Consider the following 9,460-nt stretch of genomic DNA (forward strand, 5'->3'; position numbering starts at 1 on the left):
CGCAGGATTAAACTGACTAAAACTTAACTCCTTCCGAACAGGCCAAGAAAGGCCCAACGGTAATGACCGGCCGCCGTGTCATCCTCAGACCATAGGCGTCACTGGATGCAGATATGGAGGGACATGTGGTCAGCACACCGCTCTCCCGGCCGTATGTCAGTTTCCGAGACCGGGGCCGCTACTTCTCAATCAAGTAGCTCCTCAGTTTGCCTCACAAGGGCTGAGGGCACCCCGCTTGCCAACAGCGCTCGGTAGACCGGATGGTCACCCATCCCAGTAGTAGCCCAGCCCGACGGTGCTTAACTTCGGTGATCTGATAGGAACCGGTGTTACCACTGCGGTAAGGCCGTTGGCGCAGGATTAAATTTCCACATATAAAACGTCATATCTCCTGAACTATGAGTCGTATAGTGATATAATTGTGCAGGTACATTCAGTGATATAAGTCGAGACTGTCGCAAAATGTGTTGCGAACAGAGTTAGAAGTCTAATGAAGAAGTAATAAATTAAAATGTCATACTTAACTCTCAAACTTAACTGTACGAATTTTTTTTGTGTTGGAGAGTGTGTCAGCGAGCAACAAGTTTCGAAAAGTTTTGAAATTATGTGTAACGTTTGCTGGAAGTCTGTAAGTGCACTCATTCTCAAATACTGGATGGATATAGTCTGTGTAAGCTGCTCTCCATGAGGTACACTGCCTCAAAAAATACATGCGTTTTTTAACTTTGGTACTTGAACTGAATTTTCTCGTTTTGAGAGAGCTGAAGGGCTATCTATTTAATCGTTAAAAACCATTCAACAGCCAAAAGCGCATAAAATATTTTTCTTTGATTAAGACAACCGGTTTCAACACACTGTGTTGTCATGTTCAGGTCTTAAAATCTTTTTGTAGTAAAACATGTCCATTTTAAGCTGACCATAACTGGACACAGCCGGTTGCACAAGGCGCTATATATATATATATATATATATATATATATATATATATATATATATATATATATATACACTCCTGGAAATTGAAATAAGAACACCGTGAATTCATTGTCCCAGGAAGGGGAAACTTTATTGACACATTCCTGGGGTCAGATACATCACATGATCACACTGACAGAACCGCAGGCACATAGACACAGGCAACAGAGCATGCACAATGTCGGCACTAGTACAGTGTATATCCACCTTTCGCAGCAATGCACGCTGCTATTCTCCCATGGAGACGATCGTAGAGATGCTGGATGTAGTCCTGTGGAACGGCTTGCAATGCCATTTCCACCTGGCGCCTCAGATGGACCAGCGTTCGTGCTGGACGTGCAGACCGCGTGAGACGACGCTTCATCCAGTCCCAAACAGGCTCAATAGGGGACAGATCCGGAGATCTTGCTGGCCAGGGTAGTTGACTTACACCTTCTAGAGCACGTTGGGTGGCACGGGATACATGCGGACGTGCATTGTTCTGTTGGAACAGCAAGTTCCCTTGCCGGTCTAGGAATGGTAGAACGATGGATTCGATGATGGTTTGGATGTACCGTGCACTATTCAGTGTCCCCTCGACGATCACCAGTGGTGTACGGCCAGTGTAGGAGATCGCTCCCCACACCATGATGCCGGGTGTTGGCCCTGTGTGCCTCGGTCGTATGCAGTCCTGATTGTGGCGCTCACCTGCACGGCGCCAAACACGCATACGACCATGATTGGCACCAAGGCAGAAGCGACTCTCATCGCTGAAGACGACACGTCTCCATTCGTCCCTCCATTCACGCCTGTCGCGACACCACTGGAGGCGGGCTGCACGATGTTGGGGCGTGAGCGGAAGACGGCCTAACGGTGTGCGGGACCGTAGCCCAGCTTCATGGAGACGGTTGCGAATGGTCCTCGCCGATACCCCAGGAGCAACAGTGTCCCTAATTTGCTGGGAAGTGGCGGTGTGGTCCCCTACGGCACTGCGTAGGAACCTACGGTCTTGGCGTGCATCCGTGCGTCGCTGCGGTCCGGTCCCAGGTCGACGGGCACGTGCACCTTCCGCCGACCACTGGCGACAACATCGATGTACTGTGGAGACCTCACGCCCCACGTGTTGAGCAATTCGGCGGTACGTCCACCCGGCCTCCCGCATGCCCACTATACGCCCTCGCTCAAAGTCCGTCAACTGCACATACGGTTCACGTCCACGCTGTCGCGGCATGCTACCAGTGTTAAAGACTGCGATGGAGCTCCGTATGCCACGGCAAACTGGCTGACACTGACGGCGGCGGTGCACAAATGCTGCGCAGCTAGCGCCATTCGACGGCCAACACCGCGGTTCCTGGTGTGTCCGCTGTGCCGTGCGTGTGATCATTGCTTGTACAGCCCTCTCGCAGTGTCCGGAGCAAGTATGGTGGGTCTGACACACCGGTGTCAATGTGTTCTTTTTTCCATTTCCAGGAGTGTATATATATATTAGCGATGACAGACCTTTTTAATATGCTATTTTTGTCCACTTGATACCTTGTGCGTGAGATCACCGTAAAATGAACATGTTTTACTACAAGAAGATTTTAAGACCTAAAGATCAGAGCACAGTCTGTTGAAAACGGTTGTCTTATATTAAAAAAAATTATGCGATCTGGGCAGTTGAATGGTTTCTAACAAACTGTGTTGAATTATTGTGTTATACCTTTAGCCTAAGATTGAGTCTCTCATTGACTAAAGTATGGCAGCATTTTAATTCTATAAATTCGGTAAATATTATATGAAACACCGAAAATCAAATTTTGATGGACCTGGAACCCGTTTTAGATAGGCAGCCTGCAACTAGAACAGTGCACCGTTTTAGCCGTGTAGTAATGTAAATTGCACCACAGTATCGCTCCCACATTGTTTCAGAATATCCACGGACTTGAAGCTAGTTATGATCACTCCAGTCAGTTGTTGCTATGGAACGTAAATAGCCTACAAAGATGCGCCTCATACACATTGCTCATTCAAGACCTTGCAACACCTGAAATATTCAAAATGGTTCAAATGGCTCTGAGCACTATGAGACTTAACTGCTGAATTCATCAGTCCCCTAGAACTTAGAACTACTTAAACCTAACTAACCTAAGGACATCACATACATCCATGCCCGAGGCAGGATTCGAACCTGCGACCGTAGCGGTCATGCGGCTCCAGACTGTAGCGCCTAGCAACGCTTGGCCACTCCAGCCGGCTTGAAATATTCACTACGTATCTTTGTTCTTTAAAGAATATCTTTGTTCTTTAAAGAATATCTTTGTTTTTTAAAGAATCTCTGAATAGTGCACGAGTACCAACAATTCCTTGTTGGTCTACAAGCAAACAGTTCTATCTCTGAATGGTGGGCGACTACCAAAAACGCCACTGCAGTAGTCTAAGAGTCGCGAAAATATCACAGTGTTTACAAATCTGTGATACATTGTGTCTAGGGGAAGCTTTTTCCAAGAGCACTCTTGTGAGGTCTGCTGACTGTATCTAAAGTAAGGGTCACCGGACTTTTTGCCGTTGCGCGGAAATCCCAAGCCTCCCTGCGGAAAACAACTAAGAGGGAAAGCAGACGAGGTAGACAAGGGTAAAAAAAGATATAAAGAAAAAAGGAAAGTGCTTGCTCGAGCGAGCTTCAGAGTCGAGAGGGCAGCAGCGGGTTTATGCGGGCCCGACTGCAAGCTTGCCAACTTTGAAATGGTAATCCGGCTCGGCGAGGCCTGCACGCCCGCGCGGGCGGGGTTAATTCTAGACAATGGCAGTTGATTACTGCTGTGAAGGGAATGAATTAGGGCCTTAATGCGGGGCGGCCCGGCCTCCCCGGAATAATGGAGGAGGCGAGAGGGCTGCGGGGTGCCTCGTAGGGCCCACACACGGCTCAGCTGTGGCAGCCCTGGCGGCACCTGCCCGGTACAGGCACAGCACTCCACCAGGGTGCACCACTTCCGCGCACTTCGGTGCACTGAATCAACTGCGTCTTCGTGGAGGAGTATTCGTCTGTGTGTGCACTCTAAGGCAAAAGACATACCACGAAGGAATTATTGAAATGGAACGGATAGCGATAGATGTGGTTTACATTTACAGACAAACAAATTATTACAATTCAGTAAGACTGGATGATTTGTTCAAGAGAAAGAGCTTCACAATTTGAGCAAGTCAATAATGCGTTGCCCCACCTTTGGGTCTTATGCAAGCAGTTTAGTCGGCTTGGCATTTATTGATAGAGTGTTCTCCTGTGGGACATCGTGCCAAATTCAGTCCAGTTGGCTATAACACTGCCAGACTGTAAAAATCCAGACCTGGTTGGAGCCCCCTGCCCTTCAAACTTTCTCAATTACGGACAGTTACGGCCACCTCGCTGGCCACAGCAGAGTTTGGCAAGCACGAGAACAAGCATTAGAAATAACAGTAACAACACTCAAAACTCAGTAACCGTTCGAATTATCATAAAAATTATAACAGTTAAAAAGGCAAGAATATTGAGATTTTTTCAAAAGCTGCATAGCTGTACGAAGGTACTTTATTCGCAGTAGCGGTTTCGCGTCAGTAAAGACGCATCTTTAGGTTTATAATTGTTATATTTCCATACTGTAGAGGGCAATTAGGAGTCGCAGCTTCCAGGAATTTATCCACGTTCGGAGTCAAACCATAATGGTGGATTGTCATGATAAAATTGAGTACACTCAGAAACTTCCCGAAAGCTGGGACTCTGTAATTGTCGATCTACAATATGGAAATATAACCATTATAAATCTGAAGATGGGTCTGAACTAATGTGAAACCGGTATTCAAGAATAAAGCACTTTCATACCCCTATGTGGCTTTTGGAAGTACTTCATCATTCTTGACTTTTCAATTGTTATAATTTTATGGTAATCTGAATGGTTGTTGAGTGTTGTTATTGTTATTTACAATGGGTCTGAGCTGTGGTTGTCCTCCACAGAAAGTTGTTTGAAGCAGTAGAAACTCTCGATGTGTGCTAGCTGGGATTATCTTGCTGAACCGTAAGCCCAGTATGGCTTGCCATGAAGGACAACAAAACAGGGCGAAGAATATTGCCGACTTAACGGTGTGCTGTAACGGTGCCGCGGATGACAACCAAAGGGGCCCTGCTGCTAATAAAAAAATTTAAAAAAAAAATTTAAAAAAAGTGGCCTCCTAGATAAATGGTCGCTGGTCATCGGGACTCCGTTAGAAACGTGACTGATCACTGAAGACAATTCTACTCCAGTCAATGAGATTCCAGACCGAAATTCTGTATGGAGAAGTCCGGGACAGCGGTGGGATACCAACCTGGCTGTAACCAACCATGTGCCGCCGAAACCTGGGGTGACACCCTTGCAGCACGGTGATTTGTCAACGATATTCTACGCCACATTGCGTTACCCTTCATGGCAAGACATCCTGGGCTTACTTTTAAGCAAGATAATTCCCGACCGCACATGTCGAGAGATTTTACTGTTTGTATTCATACTTTTCAAACCCTACTTTGACCAGAAAGGGCGCCAGATGTGTCTCCAAGTGATAACGTTTGGAGCATTATGGACCGGGCTCTCCAACCAGATAAGGATCTTGACGATCTAGGCAGCAATTGGACAGAATTAGGCATGATTTCCATCAAGAGCGCCAAGCCTAATAACTGTTTGCGTAAGACCGAGAGATTGATCAACGCTTATTGACTTGCTCAATTTGTGAAGCTCTTTCTCTTGAATAAACCATCCAATTTTTCTGAAATTGTGATCATGTGTTTGTCTGTATGAGTATATCACATCTACCGATTTTCGTCCTATTCGGATAGTTCCTTCGTGGTGCATCCTTTTTTTGTCTTGTAATGCCCTTTCGTGAGCTCCCAGGTCCCTTTTCCTCAAAGAGCGGAAGGCAAGGACTTCCTGCCAGTAGCGTTCCTTTTATTCCCCCCTACTCACCTTTGCGCTAAACCAATACTGTAATCAGCAGACTGGAGAAAAAATTAGTTATGCCCAGGACAAAAGAGACTAATGCCGTGTAATAGCGCTCTAGCTTTGGTAATGGCCTCAGTTGTGTGAGGAAGAGAGTCCACTAGATTCTTTGCGTATATTCCGTCTGAAACCACACTGGCCGTTAGACTCTGTAGATCTACCAAATTCAGCCGTGTTGACAGCTACGCTCCGTCTGCTCTTCCAAACAGTCCTAGGCCTATCTGTGGGATAAAGGTCGGCTGATTTATCGTGTCAGTCGTGTTGCCATAGGATGCTTGAGTATTCATCACATCGAGAATCTATGCGTGAAGTTGTGTGAACGTGGTTCTTGTCATATTGGAAGATGAGAGTGACGGCAGCAATCACATCATGAAGATGTAGAAGAAAGATCAACATGTGGTCAACGAGAATGTTGAAATACATATTCTGGTTCATTTTGACGGTAAGCTGAATGAGCGGGCGAAAGATGACCCCAAAACACCACTGAACTACCTCCTGCCCCATCTACACGCTCCCTCAGTCATATTGATCTACTAGACGTCTTGCATCACTGAAGCCAAATCTGCGATTATTAGACAATACTATGCGCTTCCATTCAACTACTGGCACCGACGATCTCACTGTTTGGTCCGCTCCCCCAAATTCATCAACCAACCATTCAACTACTGTCCAGTTCCAGTGACGTTCGTCCCACTCAAGACGTGCAGTTTGTAATGGAACGGTCACTGGCCGATTTTTGCCGCTTATTGTACTTTTTGATATACTGCAAAAAATGGATTACTAGATACATGGCCTTTCTTCAAATGTCTCGAAAAAATTTGTTTTCTTTGTTATAATTAAATAAACTGTAGAGTATTATTATACTTACATACAAATATTAAATATAATGTGATGAGGAATTACTTCAAAAAAGTTATGGTAAACAGAATTGTCCAAATTTTGAAAAGGCGCTTGAAAGTAGTATTGTTATTATTGCTATTTCTATATTTTTATGATAATTTGAAAAGATATATTAAGTAGATTATTAATCACATATGACTTTCTCTGAATGTGTAAATGATCAGTATCTTGAAATATCTTTGTACTGTGAGATTCACATCTTTGGTCATCTTTGTGTATCTTTTGGCGCATGTTAATGGAGTTGTGTTCGAGAAGTGGTATACTATGTTACCAGTTTTGTTATATTTTTGCTTGTGATGTACTGAGTTTTTCCGCCAGAAGCAAAAATAACGTCATAACATTTTATTATACAACTTGATGCTTAAAATGGAAAAATCCTGGATCTCTCCTTGTAAAGCAGGAACGTGCAAAGTAGACACTGAATCAGCCAAATGAAAGAAACTTGCAGAATATCACACAGAGGAGACGAACGAAGTAACATTAATTTTCTTATATTACTCTGGTTGCAACTTTATAATCATTCTCCTCTTCATTTGTGCTTTTTCATGTGCGTTATACAGGGTGAAAAGTATTTAAACCGACAAACTCTGGGAGGTTGTAGGGGACATCAAAACAAATATTTTTTCCTAATGCCACCTTTTCTTATGAGGATTATTTAAACCGGTGGAGGCCGTATTACGCACTACAGTTGTTAGAGGCCGTATTACGATCTTCAGTTGTTCGAGGGCATATTACGCTCTTCGGTTGTAGACAACTGCTGTCCACCAGTGTAGTAGTGCATTGTCTCTGTTTTCTAATGGAACGTTACACCTGGAGTGAGTACACTGGTATAGTTGGTGAGTACTACGTAGCGCACCACAACGGACGAGCTGCACAACGGGTTTATCAACAACAATATCCTAATCACCGTATCCCGCATCGAACGACCTTTGCTGCTGTGTACCAACGTCTGCGTGAGACCGGCTCATTTAGCAGATTACCTGGACAGGGACGCCGTCGCACGGTAAGAGCGCTGCAATTTTAGGAAGCTGTCTTGCAGCATGTGAAGCGGGATCCTCCAAAGAAATACAGTAGAAGAAGAATGGGTAGCTCTGAGGGATGAAGTAGTGAAGGCAGCAGAGTATCAAGTAGGTAAAAAGACGAGGGCTAGTAGAAATCCTTGGGTAACAGAAGAAATATTGAATTTAATTGATGAAAGGAGAAAATATAAAAATGCAGTATATGAAACAGGCAAAAAGGAATACAAACGTCTCAAAAATGAGATCGACAGGAAGTTCAAAATGGCTAAGCATGGATGGCTAGAGGACAAATGTAAGGATGTAGAGGCTTATCTCACTAGGGGCAAGATAGATACTGCCTACAGGAAAATTAAAGAGACCTTTGGAGAAAAGAGAGCCACTTTTATGAATATCAAGAGCTTTGATGGAAACCCACTTCTAAGCAAAGAAGGGAAAGCAGAAAGGTGGAAGGAGTATATAGAGGGTCTATACAAGGGGGATGTACTTGAGGACAATCTTATAGAAATGGAAGAGGATGTAGATGGAGATGAAATGGGAGATACGATGCTGCGTGAAGAGTTTGACAGACCACTGAAAGACCTGAGCCGAAACAAGGCCCCGGGAGTAGACAACATTCCATTAGAACTACTGACGGCCTTGGGAGAGCCAGTCCTGACAAAACTCTACCATCTGGTGAGCAAGATGTATGAGACAGGCGAAATACCCACAGACTTCAAGAAGAATATAATAATTCCAATCCCAAAGAAAGCAGGTGTTGACAGATGTGAAAATTACCGAACTATCAGTTTAATAAGTCACAGCTGCAAAATACTAACACGAATTCTTTACAGACGAATGGAAAAACTGGTAGAAGCCGACCTCGGGGAAGATCAGTTTGGATTCCGTAGTAATGTTGGAACACGTGAGGCAATACTGAGCTTACGACTTATCTTAGAAGAAAGATTAAGGAAAGGCAAACCTACGTTTCTAGCATTTGTAGACTTAGAGAAAGCTTTTGGCAATGTTGACTGGAATAATCTCTTTCAAATTCTAGAGGTGGCAGGGGTAAAATACAGGGAGCGAAAGGCTATTTACAATTTGTACAGAAACCAGATGGCAGTTATAAGAGTCGAGGGGCACGAAAGGGAAGCAGTGGTTGGGAAGAGAGTGAGACAAGGTTGTAGCCTCTCCCCGAAGTTATTCACTCTGTATATTGAGCAAGCAGTAAAGGAAACAAAAGAAAAATTTTGGTGTAGGTAATAAAATCCATGGAGAAGAAATAAAAACTTTGAGGTTCGCCGATGACACTGTAATTCTGTCAGAGACAGCAAATCACTTGGAAGAGGAGTTGAACGGAATGGACAGTGTCTTGAAAGGAGGATATAAGATGAACATCAACGAAAGCAAAACCAGGACAATGGAATGTAGTCGAATTAAGTCGGGTGATGCTGAGGGAATTAGATTAGGATATGAGACACTTAAAGTAGTAAAGGAGTTTTGCTATTTGGGGAGCAAAATAACTGATGATGGTCGAAGTAGAGAGGATATAAAATGTAGACTGGCAATGGCAAGAAGAGCGTTTCTAAAGAAGAGAAATTTGTTAACATCGAGCATTGATTTAAG

At 44.3% G+C, this 9,460-nt stretch overlaps 1 pseudogene; it reads right to left on the reverse strand.

The window, feature by feature from the left end:
* Nucleotides 1–236: 236 nt before the first annotated feature.
* Nucleotides 237–354, reverse strand: LOC124778519 (annotated as a pseudogene).
* Nucleotides 355–9,460: the final 9,106 nt, after the last annotated feature.

The sequence above is a fragment of the Schistocerca piceifrons genome, chromosome 2 (assembly GCF_021461385.2).
Source record: "Schistocerca piceifrons isolate TAMUIC-IGC-003096 chromosome 2, iqSchPice1.1, whole genome shotgun sequence".
Classification (NCBI taxonomy): Eukaryota; Metazoa; Arthropoda; class Insecta; order Orthoptera; family Acrididae; genus Schistocerca; species Schistocerca piceifrons.